Consider the following 26,224-nt stretch of genomic DNA (forward strand, 5'->3'; position numbering starts at 1 on the left):
GTGATGTCATGGCCCAGGACTGCTTTGCCATAGAATCCTATAAGATGAGAGCCCCTTTTTGCAACCACAGACATCACTTCTTTGTGGCCAATAAAAAGAGCTTGAGTTTAACTCATGTCTTGTCTTTTTGAAAACTAAAAAACAAAAATTTGGTCCACCCCAAGGATCGGGTCCCCCGACACAAACAGAGTAATATAGTGTACGCTGTTAAGTGCCAGGAGGATTGCTAGGATTAATACATCGGGGAAACCAAACAACCTCTGGCTAAGCGGATGGCACAACACAGAAGAGCCACCTCGTCAGACCAGAACTCTGCAGTCTATTTACACCTACAGACTAGTGGACACTCTTTTAATGATGAGGATGTACACATCCTGGACAGGGAGGAACTCTGGTTTGAGCGGGAAGTCAAGGAGGCGATTTAGGTGAAAAGGGAAAGACCATCTCTGAATCGAGGAGGGGGCCTAAGGGTACATCTTTCGCCATCTTGCAATGCTGTGATTGCAGCCTTTCCCCAACTCTCTTTGAATCGTACTCATGGCCATTGATCAGTGGTCTTTGATCAGTGAGCTTTGATCAGTGGTTGTTGATCAATGGTCACGAGCATTTGCATATTAATGAGCAAGGAACTGCTCTCACAGCCCATTGTTCCTTCAGTGGTGCTGGTTTCAGTCATTATGTAAATGTACTGTTTATAAGATTGGGAAAACCTGCAGTCAGCTGAGACTGAAGAAGTCACTTGGATGAGTAACGAAACGTTTCTCCCACTGAAAACGCTACGTCCAGATGAACAGAATCAACTTTTTGGGATTTGAAAACTATTGTTACTAGACACAGACAGCGCAGCGATATTCAGTGTTAGTACATCTGGTACCAAGCTGGGACTACACATTATTTTTATCTGATACAATGGTCACAGTGTCAGATTAGCTGATTATTGTATTTGACTGAGAACTTGGTAATAAAAAAGACAACTGGTGACGACTGTGTGCTCACAGATCTCTGTGGAAGATTCACAAAAATTCCAACATGCTGTATCTGGTTCAGAGTAGACAATATCAGATGATCAGGCACGTCATTTCACCCCATCAGAAAGATTATGACTTACTTAGATTAGCCAGAACTGTTGTGGCATTGCTGACACTTGAAGAGCAGAGTTCAGCAGGTGCTGAAAAGAGCAGTGAATCCTCTCAGCTTATCCCGACACTAGACACTACTGTGAAACTAGATGCAGCCCACATGCTCCTCTTACAGAAGAGGTTAAACCCACTAACCCTAAACCTCGACTCTGAATTATCAGCACACATGAAAACACACGTCTTACTGTACAAAAACACACACACACACACACACACACACACACACACACACACACACACACACACACACACACACACACACATTTGCACAATCAGCAGTGCTGAGCAAACTGTTGGCTGACTCACTGGGAATTGATTTTTTTCCAATGGATCTAGACGTTGAAAACAAAGCAAAAACAGGTCAGGATGCTGTGGGTTTCATTACTGGAAGCGGCTCCAGGGTGTTGATCTTTCTGTCTCAGCTCAGAAAAACCAGTAGCTGCCTCTTCAGGAACAAAAACTGCGCATTCTGGTTTTTTAATAAAACACGACCGAGGTAATGGTGAAAAGTGAGGTGGGATTTGCGGTGCTGGATGCACATTTATGGACTCAGCCATGTTCAAACAAAGCTACACTAAATGGACAGCAAAGTGGACCATAACGAACAAACACAATCATTTAATCTGAAAGTTATTTTCTGGCTAATAGATTAATCATTTGCTCTACAGACAAAAACTCTGCAAATCTAATATTTTGTCACTGCTGGCATCTTCACATACTCACTTTACATGTCTTTAAAAACAAATGGGTGCTTTCACTCAAGAAAAAAACTGGGCAACGATAAAGAGTGCTGCGGATTCATTTTCTGGCAGCTCTTCTCTGCTTTAATTTGGTTTAAACAATTTGTTAATCTGCCCACATCATTTGCTTAAAGAATCATCTTTCTGAGGAAAATAAATGCATTTTGTATTACGGACTAATAATATCCATAAACTGGAGGAGCTGAGGGGGAGCAAACTGTTTAAAAAGGACGTCCCCTGTACACATACGTTGCATACACTGCATGGGTGTGTATATAATTTTTTTAATGTGTGTCTGACTAAGCTCTCGGCCTCTGCAGCTTCATGACATAGAGCTCCGTGTGGCTGCATGCCAAGTGCTGCTTAGCGACCGAGACACAGTCCTACAACAATAGGGCCATATCTCAGAAAGGCTGACTTTGCTGGCCGAGGTCACTGCTTGTAACGGTGAGCTGCTGACAGCGAGAACAGAACCCTCAAAATCAAAAGCCTTCTGAAAAGTTTACTTCATGAAGGCACCTGCTATTCTCACCGGCTTCCAAAAGAGCTCAACACACGATGAACACACACCAAATTTTTCATATTTGCATGCAGGATAGCAGCTGTACTTCTTCTTTTTAATGCATCGCCAACTTAGCAACAGTGCAACATGTCAAACTGTGCTATTTAGTGTATGCCATTGAGCAACACAGAGCCGTGCCCAGTGAAACCGAGCTTGCATCAGCCCCCCACGCCACACACTTAACAGAGATCTCTGCAGGATTTGAATCCAGCACAATGCTTTCATGTTGAGTTAAAATGTGTGCAGTTCTTAAAAAGGGTTGTGTTATGGTAAGTTAAAGGCTGACACACTTTCAGGATCACAAAGCACAGCTTTGTTGAAACAAACAACATAACTACAGAGGCAGCGTGTTTCTCGGCTGGCAGGTCAAGAACCTGAAATGGGTCAGAAAATAGAACTAACAGGGTCGTTCCTGCTTCAGGAACAGCTATTGCTGACCACTTGGTAAATAAAACTGTCTATTAGATAGAGTAAATGGACCCCAGTTTAATGGAATGGTTTAAGAAAATAATCTTATTACAGTTCCAATGACTTTTCTTTGGCTCTGTATGCAGGAAATCCCTTAACTACTCCGCAAAGTCTAGTGCATGACTGAGTGAGAAGGCAGGTCCTGATATGCATGAGCTGCTGGCCTAAGGCCTTCAGCTTGGCTCATGTGAAAACACCTCCCAAAACGGACACTTATCTACATATTAGTGACATTTTTAAGTGATTTAAATTCCTACTTTGGTGCCACAATTCCTACATGCAGCCCTAATGAAATCCCAACAGAGACAGACTTCAATATAGAAGCTAAAAGTGCAGTGTTATTCTATTATCTAATCTAAAAACCCAAATGAAGGCATGTTATTGTTTGAGCGTATGTTTTAGGTGGAGGTCCTGACTATACATTAGCAAGATTTGTCAAGAAAAGATGCTCAAGAGGACACAGAAAGACTAAAGAAGGACTTTGGACACCTAAGATTGATTAGGAAGGAAAGAAAACCAGGACCTCCTACAGTGCAGCATCTTCATTACTGGAAAGCGGTAATGAAATCCTCCTGGCAAAGTGGGTCATCCGATCAATAAATAATCACAGATGTCTGGTACAGAGTCAAAGGGGATGGCATGTTTTAGCTCTTTTGGACTAGATGAGGTATTTAATATGAAATACCTGTTGCTTTGTGAAAAGATAACCTGGACTTTGTCGGTTTTTTAGTGTGAAATTGTACAGAATTAGAGAGGAGATCTTTAAATTCCAGTTTTAGCAAATTCAATTTTTTTTTACTTCCCCTTCATCTTAATAGCAAAGATGAAAGCTGCATTTGATGCTACTATAATCCAACACAGTGTATGGCGATGCTAAATTTTTTAATAACTGAGTCTCTGAAATAAAATCCACCTCATATTACTGTTCTTGAAAACACACAAACTGCCCGGGTATTCTGCCTGCTTGCTTAACAGTAAATATAATCCAATGCAGGCTGAAAATAGGTAACTGTTGTTTTGTTAGTTTGGGCTTCTGTGTAAAAACGAGAATTCTACGTGAGGAAAGAAATAAGCTCATCTCATCACTTGTGGCTCCTGTGATCTTAATCAAAGCTCTTTGTGACGAAGGTCATCATATGCCTAATCATCCCAGTATTACTGGCTCTCACCACATCCTCAAACGCTGAGGCTTTTAGGCATCTCACACCTTTCATGTTTCCTATGAGTGGCGTGCAAGCGAGGAGCTTTGAGCTCCCCAGCTGTTTCGTGCTGAGCAGCAGAATCACGTGCGCTTCAAAAGCTCGCAGCTTTTTAAAAAACAGAATCTCTCCCTCCGCCATCGGGCCGAGAAGCAGCGACATGAGGGGGGCTTTAACTTCTTTCCATCATGTGTGCATAAAATCAGAAATTCTAATGCATCGCGCTAGTGTGAACTGAATTTTCCTGCATCTCGAGCCCAGAGCTCACTTTACAGAAAGGTGCTAAGTTCAAGACAACAGTGCCAAAGTCAACTCTGCATTCAAAGAACCCAGAGTCACATCTGCAGTCAGAAAAATAGACACATAACATGATGTGCACTACTGTACTGTCAGTCGGTGGAGTATGGTTAGAGAAACTGCTGAATCTGCACACAAGCAGCTGGAAACAAATAAGACAGAGTAGGGAGAGGTGAGACGTCTTCTTAAATGCAAACGTCGCTGCTCAAGCAAAATATCCAAAAGTCTTCATTTTAGTGCTTAAAAGGATTGATCAATCAGTTATTTATGATTGCCCCTTAACTCTGAGCAGTAGGGCTGTGCGATATGACCAAAATCTCATATCCCGATATAAGAATTCTATCATCCCGATAACGATATAAATCACAAAAATGTAACATTTTCTGTAAATTCTGTGAATCTCGTGCAGCTCGACTTGCGGGAAGTGTTTCCAGCTGCGCGTCGTGTAGCTGGAGTCAAGTGTTTTAACCGATGCATGAAACTATACATTTTTAGACATAAGTTGTAACGGCCACCGTTTTCTTTGTGAGTATTTATTACACGGCGTGCTGCAGGGAAAAGCCTGTTCTAACGTTTGAGTCTAAGGTTTATTTTTTAGCACCTGGCGGCTCTTTTTTAATTCTCATCCGTAAATAATCTGCTCTTTCACGTGATTCAGTTTATTTTGAAAAGTCTCAACAGGATCTTGAGCTTTATTGTGAAAGGTTTATGTGGAACATAAACAAGCGGACACGCGATGGTGTCGTTGTTGCTAACGACAACGCATAAAAACAGGCGCTTGTCCGTCCGTAGTGTGGTTATATTAAATATAAGAGAAAGAGAGAACTTTAAGAAATTAATATAGCCACTACAGTGACCATCAAAACGACGAAAAAAATATTGCCGTAAACAGTTTCTTTTGCGACACCACGAAACAAACAATAGCGTAAAATGAAGGATAGACGTTTTTATATCGTCATCCGATATATATCGTTATATCGAACAGCCCTACTGAGCAGACTTATTTAGTCTACTTACTGCAATAGAAAGGTGAAAAAACTGTTGTAAACAGAGAACACGGCAATGTAGAGCAGCAAGAGAGATACTCGGTGGTGCTGAAGGACAGCCGTGCTGTGACAAACGTTTTAGCTCTGATTGCAATCTGTGCTGAAACCTTTTTATGTCACAGGTGAAAGCTCTTGAAACCGTGATGCTTACAAGTGAAATATCAGAAACCCACAGCAAATGAAAAACATCACGATATTCTGAGCTACTTCAGAGATACAGTGGGTGTTGTCCTACTTTCCAACTGAATTTACAAAAATACTTTATTGGTACAAGTGTTGGTTTATGGTAATGTCAGTAAGACACCTGCTCCCACCCACTGTGCCGTATTTCTAGGTACCAGCCTGAACATCAAAGATGGTTACAGTGCAGCAAAACCAAAGAGGGTTCCCATCAACCAAAAAATGGTCGAATGCATGAGCAGTTTTTTTTTACTGTTTTTTAGATGCCTCTAAATTCTCATATAGAAATGATTTCTTTTCCCTGCACAAGTAACCTTCTTTAGTACAGATTTAAGGATACCATCAAGATAGAGCACAAAGGAAGTTTATAAATATTCATTGTGCTTTTTCTAAAGTGAATTAAAATCTTTGTATCCTCATCCAGTGGCTAATCATCTCACACCACCAAGAATGTGAAAAACAAAACTCTTTGTCCCCGTCACACTCCCAATCTGCCTAACCTGCGTTCTGTATGGAAACCAGGGTAAGCTTCTTGAGCTCAGCAGAGCAGCGAAAACAAATCTGAGTGCAGAAGCTCGTGGCCTTGAGGAATGACCTTCACAGAGAGGAGGTTATTGCTGCTGTGGTCAAAGCCCCTCGCTCATAGCTGCAAATTTGAAATGTAATTCCTGCTACTATCCAAAGTGCAGAAGCACATTTCTGTCATAACATTATTCACTCGAGTGAAGTGCAAATGTAAATCTTATATGTAACTACGGTGACGGCCTGCACCAGCCATCACGGGGCCTGAAATTCATATTTCCAAACCGAGAGGAGTATTTGGCCTTAAATGCTTCCCACAAAAGGGATTTATACACTTTGAGGGTGTTCCAGCACCCTATAAGGGAATAAGGCGGGCAACTTGGGCAAGACGAAGCATGGTTCTACCATCTCCTCTCACTGATCTGTCAGTTATTTTCTATATGATGACATAATCATTGAGTTAATCTTATTAAGAGAAATAACATATTTCTTCAAAAATATTACTTTAAGGACAAGTTTATGAAGTATTTTAACTCAGTCATTTTAAGTTGTCCTAAAATATGACAGAATAACAAAAATTGATACAAACGTTGTAAAATGGGAAACCTTTGCTGACACAATGGCAGCAATATTTTGTCTTAAGAAAGCAACTTAAGGGGCTTTAGTGTAGAACCTTCTTGTGTACTACAAAGCAGCCACTGTAGACTTCAAGGGTCGGGTTAAACATTTACAATTAGGTAAAAACACCTATTAAACAAAGCATAAGAAAAAAAGAGAACAACTGTGATTTTTATTTTCCTAGAAGAATCTCGATGTGGGGGAGGAGTCAGATGGCTCAAATCACAAACCTCAAACACCAGCTGGTTGATGGAAGAGCCAATTTCTCAGCCGACTCAAAATGTTAGCTGTCTGCCAGATTATGATTTCTAATTAAAAAAGGTTTTAAAAAAAGAATAAAAACACAAGGATTGCAGCTGATCAGGGAGACCAGAATGAGTCTAACTTTCAGTGAGCTGATGAGAATAATTTCTGCCTCTTTACCTTTAACGAGAGCCGACAAGATGTTTGTTTGAATAAATTATTAGCTCAGCCTTTTCACATCCAAAGAGCAGTGAGAAGGCCTTTTCTGCAACTAACCCGTCACACGATTAATCTTTGCAGCATCAGGTCAAAGTGCTAATAATCCAAACGCTGACGCCCACAAACAAATTACAACCAAATGTGAAAGAACAAGTTTGATGCAGATGGCGGTGTAAACATAACAATAAAAAAGCCTCACGGGTCTTGACATCAGTCGTCTCTTTATGGCTTTCAAAGAAGGAAAGAGCTTGAGATGAAAGGCTTCCTGCAGGTTCTTGGAATGTCTTTCATTGTTTTTCCAAATGGTGACTAAAACAGAGCATTATCCAGCACATCATGCTGGAGCTTTTACGACCGTAGAAAAAAAAAGGAGGACTGCAGAGTCTTGACCATAAACCTCATCCTCGTAAGTGCTGTTGGTCTTAAAAAACCAGTTTCATTCTAACAAGACCCAATAACAAGTCAAATCATGTGTTAACCCTACAAATTATGGTTAAGTATTTTGGAGAGTTCCGTTTGGGTGTGGGAGGTTGTGTGTGGGAATTTTCTAATCCACTGTGAGCGTTTGTGTGAAGTGAAATGCATTTGTGTGGGCGCAGGCTTGTTTTCGGGGTCTACTCTTCAGTGTGCATAGCTGCACGGGTGGGTCAGTTGAGGAAGATTAGTTTGCACACTGGGAAGATTAGATGCTCGATGATTCAGAAAGTGATCTGGGAAGCAGGAGGGTGAGCAAACGTGATGATAGATTCTCTCTCTTTTCTTTCTGTCTGTGTTTTCCTTTGTCAGCATGGTTAGATCGATGGACATGAACAGCTGGTGTTAACATTACAGGACATGAAAAGAAAGGAAAGAGGAGGAGAACTCTAAGGAAGTCACCCGGGACATGGCACGGAAATGGACTCTGTGAAAGGTGTACACTGTTTGTTCTCAGGAGTGGCCTTCCACTTATGTCTACACTTAAGAGTCCTCAGTCCAGCGCCATGCTTTTTGGACTAGAGTAGCTCTGCACAATTCACAATTCAAAATGATCCCAATTTAATTAAACTGGGCCCCTCAGTTAATACTGTATCAGGAATAGACACACACTCACCAGACACTTCCTTAGGTACACCTGCTGATAAAAAAAAAAATCTATTCAGCCAATCACATGGCAGCAATTCAGTTCATTTAGACACATAGTCATTTTCAAAAGTCATTGTCCCGTTGGAGTTCAAACCGGGCATCACAATAATGAGGAAAGATGATTGGTCGTTAATGCCAGATGGCATCCGAGTATTTTAGAAGCTGCTGATCTACTGGGATTTTCCCACACAACCATCTCTAGGGTTTTTGGACATTTATAGAAAATGTCCAAAAAAAGAGAAAATATCCAGTGAGCAGCAGTTCTCTGGGTGAAAATGCCTCGCTGATGCCAGAGGCCAGAGGAGAATGCCCAAACTGCTTCAAGCTGGCAGAAACTCAAATAACCACTTGTTACAACCAGGGCATGAAGAAGAGCATCTCTGAACACAAAACACACATTAAATGTTGAAGCAAAACCACTCCGGTCAGCTAAGAACAGGAAACTGAGGCTACAGTTCACACATTTCAGTTTCTATGGTTGGGTCAGAATTTGGCACAAACAACATGATAGCGCTTTTCTACTCTCTCGGAGTACTCAAAGCACTCTATACAACATGCCACATTCACCCAATCACACCCATTCACACAAGCACTTTCTTCTAAGCTTTTTACTGCTTCCTAACTAACATTCATAGACATTAATACTCCGATGTATGTATTGGAGAGCAACTTGGGGTTAGTATCTTGCCCAAAAATACTTGGCATGCAGACTGGAGGAACCAGGGATTGAACCTCTAACCTTCCAATCAGTAGACTTGCTCTACCTCATGACCTACAGCCACCCAACATCAACAATTCAGGCTGCAGGTGGTGGCGTAGTACACTTTGGGCTCCTTAATACCAACTAAGCATCATTTAAATGCCAAACCCATCTTCTCATGGCTGCTTCCAGCAGGATGCCTCACCATTTCACGAAGCCAAAATCAAATTCAAAATGGTCCACCTTTCTGGCACCTTACTAAATCAATTCCATGAAGAATTAAGGCAGCTGTGAAGACAAAAGAGTCCAACCTGCTACTAGACAGGTGGACCTAATAACCTGTCTGGTGAGTGTTATTAAAAATAAACAAAAAAAACCCCCACAAGTCAAATTGTAGATGCATTCTGAATACTTTATCTTATTAACTGTTATCTAAAGGTGAGATAAGCTTAATGGTTCAATACAAACATGTACATTAACTGGCACATCTCTACTCGCTGCTTTCTCAGAACATGCACGACTGACCACATGTAAAACAGAACATTGAAGGCTTTGAAATGTTATGAGTAACGAAGAGTCTTGCTCAAAAGTAGTAAATTTTTTACAGAGTGGAGAGATGTTCCAGAGGACCGCTGGTTATTGTCCAAACTGACTGGATGATGCTTCGAGACAAAATCTCAAAATCTGCCTGCGCTTGGCAAATGCCAAGCATTAATTTTCCGTGCTGCTCACACTCTCCTTCAGTGGTGTGACTTGGATTTAAGAAATAGGGCTACAACACCTCCTACATTGTAAAATTTAAATTCTTACAGTTAATGTAAAGATTTTTTATGTTCACAATTAGCTCATCATCAGTCCATTTCTCTATCTATTAAACTTATTTCTAATCAAACAGATTTTTTCTGGTCATAAAATAAACCCCCAAAGAGTACATGAGAGTTATTTCCATCCAGAGAAACTATAATCCAAGACGACCTTGTGTCTGGGAAATTCACGGCTGATGCAATGCTACAGAAAATTAGTGTAGTGTGAATTACATCACCTACAGCTCAGCTGGGTGTACACACAGAGATAAGACGGCATTATCAATAGCAGTCAAAGTGGGAATTCCTAACACGTGCTGCTGAGTGGTAGTTTCAGCAATAAAACTGAAATAAAATTACTGTTTGTATGGCTGGGAGTGGTTTAAATGTATTTTAATTTCAATGTTATTCTGAGGCTAAAGAAATACAGGACCTCACAGGACCATAGGATCATTTCTGTTGGGATTAGACATGCCTGCAGCTCGGCCTGCTTGAAAGTGATTTACACCGAGCCAGTGTGTCGATGCACACAGGAAGTCCCAATTCCCTGCTCTCTCACAGACAGGCACACACTTATCGTGTTCAGGGGTCCCTGGAGGTGCTCTCCAGTGTGCGTCTGTGTGTGGTCCAGTATTTACACCATGATGGATGAACACATAGTGTCAGGCTAGGATCACATGAGCCCCATGACGCTGCTCGACAGGGAGAAGATAAAAAACAGTGGGCACAGTAAGGCAGACAGCGAGTCTGTCCAGCTCAGAGGAAACTGGAGACAAAGGGTGGCAAGTTCAGTTAACCTCCAGGTTTAACTTCTAATAATGAAGCTAAAACACACTTTAACAGAAACTCAACACACTATAACTTTATACTGCACACACTACAAAACTCTTTGTACAGATATATTGGGCAAATCCATGGACAGCTCCTCTGTTTCATTTTTAGTTTTGGTGGTCTCTTTCCTATGAATTTAACTCAATAAGTTGTAATTTGTCCAAATTATACATGTTCTTTCTGTATATTAGTTCTGCTTCTCAAAAGACAGGGCAGTTACCCAAAAATGATCGTCTTTTGTTGTGGTCCAGTCAACTGGTGTCTAAAAGCTCATATTTTACACCTAGACCAAAAAGTTTGCATGTGGTTGTGTGCCCAGATCAAATAATATGATGTTATTCCCACAAGCTAAATTATTTTAAGTCTTTTGACTCATTTTAGTTCATCTGGTTTAAACTGAAATGTTGAATTGATCCTGCCTGGTTGGGAAATTTATCAGTGAACCTCGACTTTGCAGTCCAACGTTGAAAGAGAGACAAATTTAAAGAAATTCAAAACAAAAGAGAAAAAAAATCCAGGATCTAGGTTTTACTGCAGGGTAATTGTGAATTCCTCCTCAAGCTTGCAAGTCTACTCGTCATCTCATCATGAGGATAATTTAATCACTACCCAATCAATAGAATACCATCAGCTATCACCTAATGTATCAGACCAGTGTTTCCTGCTTTTCAATATTGCCAGTGTATATCTGGATAATTAATAAGTAGGCCACGACTTCCTGTTCTTTATAGCCCAAATACAAATGCTCATTAATTTTGTAAAAAGGCCATTTATCATCTACTGACAGCAGATGGGTTTGAGACTGTATTTTGGCCACTGTATCCCTCTTTTAATTTACATATGCACTGTTTACATGCATGCAACAAAAGCCCACCCAGGTGTCATCCATAAATACCAATTGGAAGACGAACAAAAACCAAAAAAGCTCCCGGTACCAAAAACTGAATATTCAGATTCATATATCAGTTTATTGTAACTGACTGCTGCAAAATATATGACTTCACTGGATCTCATTTGGTTTTGTTTGTCTTAATCATGAAAGCTGAGCAGAATTGTGATTTACACAAGAAGGGAGACTCAGCCAAAGACCATTAAAGTAAATGTGAATAAGCAGCAGACATACACGACTAGCTCAGGATGGTGCACATATGCTCTCTAGTATGGCAAATAAAAAAATAATTAGCTTCAGCCCATCTGTCATTTTGTATGTGAGGTAGAGTTAAATTTCCTCCCTTTTTATGGAAACATATTAGAAGACATCCATTTTCTGTGGTGTTTGGGCTTTCTGGAGTAACCATTAGCTTATACCAGAGACCTTATAAACTTCTACACAAAGCAGACCAATTTCCCATGTGGTGTTACTCAAACAGTGAGTCTACATAGACACTGTAGTGGCTAATATTAAGCCACGTCGAGCTACTTTTAAGAGGATCTTCCATAGCTGTGACGATGGCGGAAAAAATGAGTAGTTGCTAACAAGGCCGATTACAATAATCCACTTTGGGCCGGATGCCAAGCACTTGACCCGAGGAAGTGTTGCCACAACAATGCTCGCACTCATCAGCTACAAACAGCCAGGCATGAAATATGTGGAGCAGGTCAGGAAGGGGACTTGAACGTTAGGGACAAGGTGAGGAATGTAAACCTGAGCTGTGTTGCTGAAAGCATATGTGAACATGGTGAAGATGGCATCAAAGGTCAAGGGGCTCTGTGTATAAAGCAAAGCTACAAGGAAACATGCAGGAGCATCCCATAAATGCTGCTGCAAGCTCAACACATCTCACACCTCTCTGGCCAATTTTAACCATGAACATGGCACATCCATTTACAAAGCATCTCATATTTCACTTCAAAAGTAAAAATGCTGCCTAGTATAAAATGGCAACACACACCCAACATTCCTAATGGGAGACTGGAGTCAAACCCCTCTGGCATCAAATTCCTGCTGAGAACTTAATTAAATAATTAAAACAAACCATTGGTTGCTCCAGAAGCCCCAATGGACTGCAGCTCCACAAAATCCAAGAGCGCCCCCACGGAAACAAGATCCGCTCAAGGTCTTATAATGTGGGACACCAGCGTTGGACTGTCTGGAGGCTAGGTATATTAGAAGACTAAGTCCACTGTGAACAGAGGTGAATCTGACTCATGGCTAATGTGTCATGGCTCATCCCAGTGTTTCCTTCTTTCCGCATCTTTACTCTCAAATAAAAGCAGCTCAGGATGAGTAATAAAGAATAGAGGTGGTTCCCATGTTTTCCTGTTTTTTTTTCTGAATAACATCCATGTGAATCAGACTTCCCAAAATCTACCTTGAGCTGTGTTAAATTAAGAATAATTAAAATAAGCCTTGATTCTCCCAAAAACTATAGCAGTAAACCCTATTTTGTCTGGCAAATGGAAGAAATGAATTTTACCTCAAGGCCTCTAATACAAGACAAGCTTCAGACAAGCAAATGCCAGACATTTGTAGAAATCTAGTAGTATTTAGTATTTAGTATTTATTTATTTATTGTCATTGTCAAGAACAATGAAATTGCGTTTGGGGCTTCCATACAACCCAAAAAAAAAGAAGAAAATAATAAATACCCCTTAAAACCCAAGTGTACATATTTAACCCAGTGTGACTCCAATGCAATAAGACAATCCTTAGCAATAATGTTCGTAGAAATTCAGACAAAGACCTGAGAAACATGACAAAATACAACAATGCAACCCATTCAATATTATTGTACTGTGAGATATGATATCAGATATGATAGTTATCTATTTAAGAAAGAGGGGGGGGGGGGCAGGAGGGGGAAGAGAATAAAGATATGATGCACCAATGCAGACCAGTTCATTGCTATTAAGAAGTTGGATATGGTTATTGTCCGTGAGAGGGGGGCAGAGAGTTCAGGAGCCTCACAGCCTGTGGATACAGGCTGTTGGCCAGTCTGGATGTTCTGGCCTGTATAGACCTGTACCTTCTCCCTGAGGGCAGCAGATGGAAAAGGTGGCGCGCAGGGTGATGTTGGTCCCGCAGGATACTGTGCACCCTCCTCAGACAGCGAGTGGGGAAGATATTACTGATCTCTGGCAGACTTGTTCCAATAATTCTGCCAGCTTCTTTCACCACCCGCTGGAGTGCTTGCTGATCGGCCTTGGTGCAGCTGGGGAACCACACTAGAAATCCATACGTCAGAACGCTGCTGATGGCACAGTTGTAGAAGTTCAACATCAGAGATCTGGGAATGTGTGCGCTCCGCAGTCTCCTCAGGTAGTAGAGGCGCTGTTGGGCCTTCCGTACAACTGAGGTGATATGGTTGCCCCAGGACAGGTCCTCGGTCACAGTTACCCCCAAGAATTTAAAACTGCTCACCCTCTCATACTACATAATGTGGCTATGTTTGACATCACAAGCTACTATTCAGGTTTTCCTGTGGTGCTATCAATTCATCAGTTTATGAGGGCACTGGGTTTTCCACTAGCAAATACCTAGAAACCTTTAGATCTTCATGTTACAATCATCTAGCAAATATTCACACCTTGAAACACCCCATATGGAAAAGAAATAGAAAAAACCTAAAAAGACTTGCATAAGATGTGGCCTACTTCATATAGTGAATCATATAAGGCTTATATAATTTACTCATGAAAGTGGCCACTTTCTCATTACTTTCATATATTGTTTTAGGAAGTATCCAAAACATACAAGTTTCATTTATATAATTTTTCAAGGGATCTTATATCTGTTTTAACTCTTTTATGCTTTTCATACAAGTTTCACACAAGACAGATACAAACTTTATTAGATTTATATATATCTTTTCCATATGGGGCCGAACACAAATTCATTTTTGCTACAAAATATAAAAAAAGCCGGGCAGGCTTGCATGTTAATATGTTGAGAAAAAACGTCATATGGTTACTGTCACAGTTTGCCCCTGTGCTGCTTTGTCCACTGTGGAACTAAGGTATCTTTTTTCAGTTTTCAGGGAAGGTCTACTGTCTGGTTTTCCCGTGAGATGCACCGGGAGGAGGATAACTGATGACAGAAGGCAGGGGTAGAAATAGGAGGGCTGGTGTTCGAGTTACAGTCTCATTAAAGATTCAGAGGGAAGAACACAGACTATACACACAGACGACAAACAGCCTCGTAGGTGGACGTGTAACAAGACACAAACCTACGCAAGGTCTTAGACATGCAAAAATGACACGATCACAGAGGCAGACATATAATGTAGGATGATTGCATGTGCGGTACATGCAATCAGACACTGACGCATGTGTACAACAAGGATGTTCTGTACTCACATCTTAATACAAGCAGGCCATAAAAACATGGAATCAAGCATAAGCATGCAGTCATAATCACAGTTACAGAACAGGATATTACACTGAAGTACATTATTTCCTGGATACTCATCACGGTAATAAACTTAAACCTTTACTACAAAATGTAATCATGGATATAAAATTTTGACACCTGTGTGTTTGTGCAGTATGTTTTTTCTTCATTATCTTCATGGTCATCAGAATCTCTTGTGTTTGGTGACACATGATGTCCTCATGTTTCATATCCTTCAGATGTTTACTTTTTCTAAATTTTAAACCTCATGTGTCTATAATGTAAATGTTTGTACAACATCCAGGGTTTTCCCACACATACAGATTAGACTGTGCCAGAAGTTGAGCATCTTTGCTACCAAAAAGGACTGATATCGCCTTGCTCCTGGCACGCAAACAGCAAATACAGGACTTCAAAGCCAGGTCCACAGTTCCGAAAAATATGTAACTGCAAAGATACAATTCAGGGTTTTATAGTAAAAGTTTATAAAGAATGACTAAAATTCTCTGAGCAAATGGAGAATTTTCAGTTTCATAAAGAATCAGGATAAGTTGTGGAAAAACAGTATGTCTGCATAAAATAATCATAGAGGGTATGTTTGTAGACAGGTCTGAAGTTAAGAAAGATTGGGGGAGGGTATGATAGAAAGAGTATAAAAAGCCATGTTTCAGAAGGAACTGGGTTTCATGGCAAGGAATGTGTCATCATAAAGGAAGGACTTCAAAAGGATAGTGTAAAAATAGGATCCTCAAAGGATCAACCAACGGCAAACAGCTGTGAACGTCACTCTGGAATTAAAGTTCTTTTCCTCATTTTGCTGTAATAAACCAGGGATCTTTAAAGCAGAGTTGAGAAGTCTGAATAGACTAGAGGAAAACTAGGTGTTTTTCTGTTCTGTTTTGTTTTCTAATTTAACGACAACCCAAAAAAGCAGGAGGGAGTCAGCTGCTGGTGTAGAACGGTTTGCGGTAGTAAAAACATCTACCTGAACGCCAAAGACAAAAGCCAGACCTGCCTATCTGCAAAAACTGCTAAAGGCAGGCGGGGAGAAGAAGAGAACCTGTAAGCCTGCTCAGAAGGAAGACGATAGCAACACTTAGGAAAAAGCGAGACATGAGCGACGGAGCAAAAGGGAGTTTTTTGGAGGGAGACTTTGATATAGGCTGCAGGCTTAATGAGGACACAACCCAGGAGCCCCTGAGCAAGAAGCCAAGGGCTGAACTGGGAGCAAGTTATCTAGGCTCCTAAACCTACCCCAGTTTACCCCCTCTATTCTGGAACAAGGAAAGATGCCAGTGAAACGGAGGAACAACCCACAGAAGGGGCAAGAGGAAACAAAGATAAGAGTCAAGCCACATGTGTCACAAGCTGAAAAGGCAGGGCACAATAACCCAAGAACATGAATCAATGGGACAGATAAGATGAGGAAACAAAGTGAATGCTACCACAGAAGAGTAGGAAAACATCTTTAACCCTTGTATGGTGTTCGGGTCTGTGAGACCCGTGTTCAGTTTTTTTCAAAAGAAAAATTAAACAATTAATTATTTTTTCACGTGTAAATGTGTTGTGTCTTTCCACTCACTCCACTTGATTATAACTGATTTATTTATAACATTTTATATAAAAGAAAAACGAGAAGCACATTAATTCATAAATGTGATCTAACAAAGGTAAAGGGAAAAAATTAACCATGTTTGCTGTTCATATGTCTTGTAATTGGGATGAAGTAAACATCTGTTGAGTAATTTAACATAAAATTGTTTGATAGTGTTAATTTGGTAAGCCAAAACTCTAGCGGGTCCACCAGACCCATGAACACTGGCTGAGTAACAAAAATACGAACACCACACAAGGGTTAAAATGCCCAGTTACACGACAGTGGAAGCTGTCTTTAGAGATGGAGCAGGGCGTATTAAGTGTGGACTTACACAAGTGTACGCTAAGGATATGCCAGATACCCACCCATCTGTTTATGGTGACAGGGTGGACATCCACAAGTCTCTTGTGGATGTCCACCCTTCAAAAACTGAACCAGTGTATCGGCAAGCTATAAGGAATGCTCCTTACATGGATGAAATGATGATTCTTGATCAATCAATGGGAAGCTCATCTTAGGAAGTTACTTGACCCCAGCAACAGTTACTGGCAGACGAATACAGCCTTACACAGGAAGTGGAAGGCGAGGAGAATATCCACCTTTTCACTCCCTAAGTGCAACCAGTGATTGCAAAGAGGGAGTGTCAAAATGGGCTGACGTCCCCAAGCCCCTGCCACTTATAAACCACAAACAAGCGGTTTAGTATGGAGCCATAATATGAATATTACGACTCAGAGTTCTGAAATCCATTAAACTGATGATGACTTTGTTTAAATTCAATAATCTATAGTAACAGTTTATAATGAAGGTAATGATTCATTGAGAAAATAAGAACGTGCAATTTCACAGTAAATAAGGATAAGCTGTAAAAAACAGGAAATGTGCTTGAAATAATCATGAAGGCCAAGCTGAGACATGTCTGCAGTTAAGAGCGGAAAGATATGATAGAAAGTACGTGAGTAAACTGGAGTACAGAACTGGGAAAATCAGAGGATCGACCAATGCCAGCTCTGAATGGATTGCTGGAATTGAAGTTCTTTAGCTGATTTTGCCAAAATGGCCCAAAGACTTTAAAGGAGTGAGGCTGTATTGGCCATGCAACGTTTATATCACTCTCTCCAAATGTAGTATTAGATATCCAGTCTCAGTTCTCTTGATTAAATTTTATTATGATGTGCCTGTGATTTCTTTCTTTGGCACTTAAACTTGCCTTTTGTTTAAGCCAGTAAGCCAGCTGATCCCACTTTGAGTAATACTCTCAGAACACAAACTCTGGCCTTTTAAATGGATACCTGGTCCAGACTTCCTGTATAGGGACACCTGAGATATTACAGGTACGCGTGGTTGTAAAGAAATTATTAAATATTTTTCGGTTTTTTCATTCAAGTATTTTGTGACAAAAAATAAATGAGACATGTATTCAGTCGCATTTCCTGATCAACTCCGTCTTCCTGTCCTGCAGTTGTAAAAGCAGCCCTAAGCAGCCATGGAGAGCGTTACACATTTCCAGAGCCAGTTGATCCCAGAGCAGAACAAGGACTACTACTGCCATATTCAACACAGTGAAGCCTGAGTACATTCGACCGCCAGAGAAAAGACACACTAGAAAAGCAGCTGAATGATATCCAGGACAAACCTGGCCAGGCGGGAAAGAAAGCATGAGACAGGAAGGAACAAGGATAAATGATTAGCTTAACCTACAAGTTATGACCATGGTGATATCCACAATGTAATATGGCGTTATTTTCAAGGACAGTGGGGAAAAATGCTAAAATGAGTCACTAAATATACGGAAACACAGATTTTCAATGCATTTCCTTATTTTTATACTAGCCTAAAAAAAATAACATAAAAGAACCAAACTCATTGACCTGAGTTGTTTTTTTCTCCCCACAAGAAGTTAAGTCCTCACAGGGTGTTTATAGACTCCACATCATCAGCACCAAATGCTTATATAGTCATGTCATGTTTTGATTGCATGAGGCATCCAATGTGACCTTCTTAAATGCACACAACAGCAGAAAACAGTGTGTGTGTGATTTGTGAGCTCAAAATGATTCATCTGCATCCAGTTCAGTGTTATTGAGGTCAGCATGTGTCACTCTTATCTAGAAAAACAATACTGAATAGAAGAGAATAGAAAAAAATAGCCCTTATTGTCATTGTACATGTTCAATGAAACTGTGGGTGCTTCATGCTAACTGTGCAGGAATAAAATAAGGATGGAGGACGGTGCTTGCCTACCAACTATACAGTGACTACATTAATGTTTATAGCAACTAGAAAGATGGAAACATTTAAGTTAAATAATTTTACTGTATTTAAAGGTAAATTAGTAGTTTGAAACAGATGTTATAAAGGTATATAGCATCAATCATCCCGTTTCCACAGAAGCTAAAGCAGACAGCAACCATCAGGGAAAACGTTCTCATCAGTTGGTTGGTTAATGTTTCCGTTCACCATCCATTTCTTAAAGTGTTGGTGCCGGTTGGTTTTCTCTAGAAAGGGAAAGGGGAAGGGCGTGTGTAGGTCTAATTGAGCTGCACCTGGTTGAAAGGCAGCCAAATTAAATGAGCTGTCGTTTAGTCCTAATACCCCATTCAGGCTTCAGCTGTATTAGTTTGGCTACTCTTTCCAGACATTTAAAACAAAGACTTTACATTGCTCAAAAATTTAAATAGTACAACACTTTTATATATTATTTATTTAAATAGCATATCTCAGAAATCTCAGGCCAAAGCATCAACAAGTTACACACTCAACTGTTTGCGTGTCCGATGCACACGCAAGCTCATTTGAGACAGGAAGGTTAAAAAGTGAAGCAGGAAATGGTGATCAAGCACGATCAAAGGAGGGGTTGACAATTACAAGCCCATGTGTGCATATGAAAATGAGCATGCATGTGCGTGCAGCAGTATAAAGTGCCAACCGATATCACCAGCAACAGCTGTAGTCGCCTGTCCGAACTAATAGCAAAGCAGGAAACCTCTGAGATTTTATCTTAATAATCGCACAAAAGTTCTCTTTCACTTTAAAAAAATATATATATATATATATACACACAACCTCAACAGTACTTTCAGTTTCAGCTATAAAAAGTGAAAATTTATTGTGATGTAAACAGAAACTAAAGCTCTTGTGGCAACAGGCTGCGGTTTGAGTGTGGGGAGAGGTGTTGCTCATTATCATCAAAAAGGCATGCCAACAACACAAAGGTGAGAAACCCAGCCCATTCAGGGCATAAGAGCTGTCAAAAGGTCATGCTCTCCCATGAATCGGCCTCTTTGGTAAACGTGAAATGTAGTGGCCTTGTCTTTATGTAACAAACTGCACATCGAGTATCTACAACACCTGCATTTTTTTTTACTAAAGTGTATCAGCAAATGCCCAACATTAACAGAATTTCTTCCCCCCATCAGCATTTACAAATAAGGATCCTATTCATGAATTTAGAGTAATAAAGCTGCCAAAAAAGCTTCAGTGTATTTCAGTTTCCACTCTACCCTCAGTTTTCTGACTTAGGTATTTAAAGCAAGAGAAAAGGTCTTTGTGAGGGAAAGGAATGGAGTAACAAATTGGTTAATGGTAGAAGATAAAAAGTAAGAAAAATATAGAACAAAAAAAGTATACTGTGTCCTCAACATTGTCTGAAAAAAGTAGTAAGAACTAAAAGGGAACTGGGCGAGCTCGTCCTTAACCTAAGCTCTTTCTCTTATCCTTCACCTCTCGTGCAATTTTAAAGAAAGATTTATTTCTTTTCCACTGCTCCAGTAAGATTAACGAATTAGAGCCCTGTAGCTTTTGCCTAATCTTACAAACAAACAGACAGCACTCATCACATGCACCTTGGCGTCAGCAAAGACATAAGCAGGCACTCTCTTCAGCTGCTGTACCCATATGTCTTGAATTGTTGTCTTTCACTATAAAATCTTTATTTGTGTTAAGACAATAAGACTCAAGAGACCATAAAGCAATCAGGCACAGCATTAAAACCACTGCCAGGTGAAGTGAATAACATTCATATTCTCTTTACAATGCAATGATGTGCTGAAAAACCTTGAGCCTTAACCCACAGCGAAGCACTCCCCCATCCGGATATTACCACCTGCAACACCATAAGAACTGGACAGGACCAACTTGAGGAAGACAATAAAGACTATATAGTCTTATCTGGGCCTTTAAATTCCCAGATTCCAAATCCGACTAAGCAACAATAGGACGGCTACTACCGAATAAAGGCTCCACTCCCAACACCCCCGTGTTAGACACAGCAGGAAACATTCAGAGATCCTGTGTCCATGACCCAATAGATAAGTTGCTTTGGTGGTACAAGAAGAACGTGCACAAAGTAGGCAGGTGGTTTTTATGTTCTGGCAAATCAGTTTCATGTTGGGTTTCACTTGCCCAAAATGCAATCCACAAAAGCAGCATTCTCCCAAATCTTTTCAAAGGATACTCGGTTATTTTAACCCGGTGCATTAGCTGCATATGTGGCATTTGTGGCTCTACCTTGGTTCTATCTCAGGAAAATGAGGACTCAAAAAGCAAGCACATATTGTGGCAGCTGCTCACATAAATATGATTTATACAAATGCTTGTCTGAATCTGAAATGAACCACTTGCAATGAGTGGAAGGAATGATCCATTTGTTTCTTAGGTTTAACTTGTTTAATGTCATTTGTTTTTTAAAATGAGTCACATACTGAGCATGTATCCTCACAGCTCCTTAACAGATCAGCCTACCAACAAATGACTGCCTTGCAAGCAAAAGCACAAGAACCTAACCGTGACTCTGGCAAAAAAGGAAAGCGCCCTAAGCGCAGGCTCTTTAAAGCAACACTATGGAAAATGGCTGGTGGTTTAACGCTCCCCTTCCTCTTTTACTCCCTACCTTGCAGAAACAAGGCCATAGAATCGTGCCCACTGTCTGACCCACTTTCCATGACAGACGTAATCTCCCTGCACAAACTTCAGCCTGTTTACCAGCCCAGGGGAGTGTAAGCCGGACCGGGCGGAATGTGCCAAGCTCCTCACACAGCGGGAGGAAAGCTGCCGCTCAGCTGTACCGACGATTACACCCGCTGAGCTCATCGGCCCTCTCTGATAAAACTACACACCACAGGCACGTGCACACTTAAAGAACGCTGCAAACACAAAAAATCTCCTCTCAGCACGAGCACACTGTATCATTAAGGTTTAAAAGGGTGCCAGCACACAGATGTTTGGCAAGTGGCTGAGTGGTTGGTTTGAAACTCAAATATAATCACTCAATGCAAGGATCCTGTCATGATTGGCAGCTTTAATTTGTCTGAGTGAATGTGCAATAAAAAGGCTTCTATACAGTTCACATAAACGCATTCATTCAATTTGTCCACTTATCTTCGACAGTCTACTTATCAGGCTGTCTTGACAAAGTAATACAACAATGTAGCGCTATGTTGTGCTGCTATGTTTTAAAAATGTACTGTAACAAATCTCCTGCAGCAGTATTTTTCAGATTAAGTGCAAAACACACCCAGAAAAAATATGGAAGATATGTAGAATTTTCCTTTTAATTGTGAAAGACTATCATTGATCTTCGCACTAAAGACGTTTTGTCAAAACTATTTCTGAACATTTGCTTCGTAATGACAACATTTCATCATGCAAACAGGCTTCGGGAATCCAAAATCCCTCACAGAAACAAAAATGCGTTACCAAAATTGCCATAAAGTCAACTGCTCATACTTCTTCTTCAAATATTGAAAGCCACTTTTAAAAGGCCGATAGGGGGTAAGCACATTAGTAATTCTGTTGGTGTTTAGCACAGTTTCATGGTGCTACTGAAGCTGTTCATCTACAAAATCATGCTAAATATTTAATTGAAATTAAAAAACGTAAACATTTTAGATGAAAAGGGTTCATTCCTTTTTTTTCCAGTCCAGACCGAGGCGAGACTGTGAGGCCTCCCTGTGTCCCCACAGACTGGGTAACTAAGGATACAGGCAGCACTGAACCTCCATTAAGACATCAGAGCTGCACTCCCGTCTGACACCGACAGCTCCGATTTCCTTCCTGAAATTGAGACTCTAAAGCATGCTGAGAACATGAACACACACTCGGGCCTGTAGCCAACACACCCTATGTAAATGTGCAAACGTGTATATGCAATACTTGCACTCTCCCCTCTGTTACACAACAAATCCTGGCCCAGTAGAAGCTGAAGGTTCCACAATTTATAGCAGTGATGAATTGCAGGATTCTTATGCAGGTCTGCACTGTGACGCAGGATTAGGGATTAGTGAGATAAGAAATCAGATTTAACTCTGGATTTTCAGCGTTGCAAAGCAGTTCGCTCCTTTTCCTCTGTTATGTTCAGGGGATCGATAAGTATAAAATCACCACCTACTGACCAATCAATGCTCTTGGAAACAGAATCCCCATTCGTTGGAGATCACTCTGGCTTTGGTGCATGGATAGTTAAAAAGTCTTTAGTTCTATAAGTCATCAACAAATGACAGCAATTCTCAGCTGAGAGAACTTTAATTCTTGTTTCTTTTAATTCCATATATAATGTAATAATAATATATTTATATAATAAAGTTTACTAAAGATTTACAAATGATATTCACCAATATGAACCTTTTTTTTTTAGTTTGTTCTTGTCTTGTCCCCCTACTGTCAGGTCACAGTTGAAAAAGCAAACATTACGCTAACATAAATTCAGTGGAGGACAAAATTTTAATTGTAGTCAGACTTTATTTGGCAATGACATTGAAAGCATATAAACTTACACGACTAACAGTCGACACTGTTCTTTAACAGCTTAATGCCTGCAGTAACTGTTTTGCTTTCAAATTCCTAATACTTGTTGAATATTTGTCATTCATCAGTGTTTCTACACACTTTATTGTGAACATGTCGAAAAACCTGTGCTGCTCTGCTTGGTCAGTTATCAGCATTGCTACAATATGAAGACATATTCTGAGAACTGTTTAAATCTTCTTCATAATACAGGGTCTGATTCTAGACACCAGATCTAGACGTGTTTGGTCACTGATACAAACCCATATTTCCCAATAACACTGTGCACAACTTATATGTTTGCAGAAAACTGATTGCAACAGAGCACGTTATATACGCAACACTTTTCGCACCATGCATCTGTAGCTAGAACTCATTGAAAGCCTACTTTCCTGCTTTCTTTTTAAGCTTAAATTAAATAAAAATGTGATAGAACTATACAGTTTATAATTATTTGAATTTCCTATTCTGAAACAAATTTTAAAAAGCTGTGGGGTTGGTTCAGTGACAAAATTAAATAATAATAATAATAATAATGGATACTTTATTGATCCCCATGGGGAAATTACTTGTTTTTCTCTGCATTTGACCCATTCACTCAGTGAAGCAGTGGGCAGCCCACTAAGCAGGCGCCCGGGGAGCAGTGTGTAGGGACGGTACCTTGCTCAGGGGTACCTCAGGGTAGCCGTTAAGTGGATTCGAACCGCCGACCTTCCGATCATGGGGAGACCACTTTACCTACTGAGCTATCCCTGCCCCCTATGGCCCTAAATGCACTGGCTGCTACAACTTGCCAACATTTCCTCATTAGAGTTCACAATAAAAGGCAGACAATGGAAGTAAGATCAGGGGCAGATGGTGTTAATGCACGTCCCTCTTCTCTGTGACATTTCCAGAAAGGGGAAGGGAAGTGGTGAGATCTACACCAGCTACCCAAACCAGACAGAAAGGAAAAAGAAAAAGAGATGAGGAGAAGGGGGGGGAGACAGAGAGGTGAAATGAGATGGGAGACAGAGAAGGAGAGGAGGGGGGAAGTCATTAACTCGCAATCAAGCTCTGGGAATGGCAAAAGAGTCCGTGCATTTGCTTAAGCAATGTACCCTTTCTCACTCACCCCTCCCTGTGACAGGTCAGCACCCAGGATGGATGGGATGTAAACTAATACCTGCATCTCTGAAGCCTGCATTGCACACAAAGATACAGTCAGCCAATGCCAAGCAGAGAGCTGTATCTTAGCGAAGCTGCCTCTGATTTCCACTTAGATAAACACACAGTCAAAACAGGTGCATATGTGTGTGCGTCTGAGAGACAAAGATCAGCGCTCTGCAGCTGCAGCACTCCCTGTCATGACTTTACTCGCAGAGTAAGTGAGTGAGTGAGTGGACATTACCAAATGAGGTAAAGTAGCGTTAATGAAGGAGCAGTTCATTCCCGGAGCCGTTTGCAGAACAAAGACAGTTATTAGCGGGCAGCAGGATGGCTATTGTCGCACTACACCCGCTGTTTTAATTATCAAGCAAAGTCAGGTGGCCTGCGAACTCACTGCGATATAAATGATGAGGTCCTCTTATTGTCCCGAGCCTGCGGTCGGTCTCAGCTGCTTAGCCTTCCAACCAACTTGCAGAGGCTAAGGAGCTAGCTATCGTCCCACCGGCTCAGAAGGAAAAAAACAAAAACATGGAAAAAACGGCAGAAGATTTCGTCCTAATTTCTCCGCGTCTTAGCTGCTTAAAAAAATAAAATAATAATAAAAAAAATAATAAAGCGTATCACGTAGGAAAAATAAATAAAATGGAAGCAGATTAGGGTTTTTTGGTATTTGCTCTCCCCTTCCAGGAGTCGTGAATTGCAGACGCTCACCGTAAGAGAAAATATCCACGGTGCTTTCTCTTTATTTTAAATGACAGCCTCTCCGCGGTGCGCTGTCCTTTGTTGTGAGCATCTCAACGTAAACACGGAGCCGACCCGTTCTGCCCGTTCTCCGCCTGCGAGCGTGCGCTGTAGGCGGGGACAGTGAGAGTGACGCCGCCGCACAGCATCCTGGGACTTGAAGTTTTACTTCCCCCAACTTGTACGAGACCTGTCAGGCTTTTCAGTTTACACAATTATTAGCGTAAGTTAAAGATATATATATATATATATATATATATATATATATATATATATATATATATATATATATATATATATATATATATATATATATAGCAATATTTCAGGTTTACAGATATTGGGAATGCAGATAATTTATTTCTTGTTAATTTATCCTGGGTTAATTTATCCAGTTATATGAACTGGACGGGCAACAAGGGCGATAGGGCGGCCTTTAGCTCAAGTAGCATTGCTTTTCCATTTTCTTTTTTTTTTTTAAAAAGGAAAGAGTATTTACTTTGTTACTCACACAAAGCTGAGGTTATAAATTATGATAAGCAGCAAGACCCGTTAAATTTACACATAGGAGTAAGGTTCAGTCCTATGATTAATAAACCTATACACTAGGTCAAAGTTAAACAAAAAATAATTACAACTGAACATGGATAGCAGACTTAGAGAGAAATCTAGTCTCAGTTACTAAAGTGCAGAAACCTCTGTCTTTGATTGCAAAGCAGGAGACAAGCAGGAGAGACATTATCTCTAGTTCCTGGTGTGAAAATATGAACTCACCACACACACAGACACAACAGTTGACTGTTAGCGCACAATATCGTCACCGCATTTCCATTTGTTTTGAAATTTTTAAGTGAAACTACATCATACGGACAAGCATACTGGGCCACCAACACTTTACATGTACAGGAGCTGCTTGGTCATGTAAACTCATGCCA

General features: G+C 40.5%; 1 protein-coding gene across 2 annotated transcripts in view; it reads right to left on the reverse strand.

The window, feature by feature from the left end:
• Nucleotides 1-25,373, reverse strand: part of peli1b (pellino E3 ubiquitin protein ligase 1b) — a 51,537-nt gene extending 26,164 nt beyond the window's left edge. Inside the window, exon 1 of one of the 2 annotated variants that reach the window (XM_085296242.1) lies at nucleotides 24,943-25,373. The gene's annotated coding sequence lies outside the window, so the exon portion shown is untranslated. The remainder of the gene's footprint in view (nucleotides 1-24,942) is intronic. The other variant, XM_085296243.1, reaches the window with a different exon arrangement.
• Nucleotides 25,374-26,224: the final 851 nt, after the last annotated feature.

This window comes from Mchenga conophoros, linkage group LG13 (genome assembly GCF_057382185.1).
Source record: "Mchenga conophoros isolate Kocher_MC1m ecotype Shallow Benthic linkage group LG13, M_conophoros_male_GT1.1, whole genome shotgun sequence".
In the NCBI taxonomy this organism is placed as follows: Eukaryota; Metazoa; Chordata; class Actinopteri; order Cichliformes; family Cichlidae; genus Mchenga; species Mchenga conophoros.